We start from the raw sequence: 378 nt of genomic DNA on the forward strand, positions 1-378 counted from the left end.
ATGTTATAAGCAGGGGTCATTTCCTGTGAGAGCGCACAGGAGCGGAGCTCCAGCAGTAAGGAGCCCAGGGGGCGGGCACATGCAACAAGCCCTGCCCCCTGCTCCCAGCAGCCCTCAGTCAGGCCACGAGAAGCAAGAAGCAGCCAGGTAAGTTGCAAAGCTCCCCCCCACTTCAGGTACAAGCGCTCCCTCCTCTGTGAGGGCAGATCTGCGCGTCCCCCCCCCAATAGCTAGCAATCCAAAACAGTCCAGTGGAGCCTGAGCGGTGGGTGTTGCCTTCTGACACACTTCCGGTGATGTCAGGGGGTGTGGCATATGCAAATAAGTTATACTAATGAGCTCCTGCACCTTTTTTTCTACAAAATGACCCCTGGTTAT

This window comes from Gekko japonicus, unplaced genomic scaffold (genome assembly GCF_001447785.1).
Source record: "Gekko japonicus isolate JY-2015 unplaced genomic scaffold, Gekko_japonicus_V1.1 scaffold400, whole genome shotgun sequence".
Lineage (NCBI taxonomy): Eukaryota > Metazoa > Chordata > Lepidosauria > Squamata > Gekkonidae > Gekko > Gekko japonicus.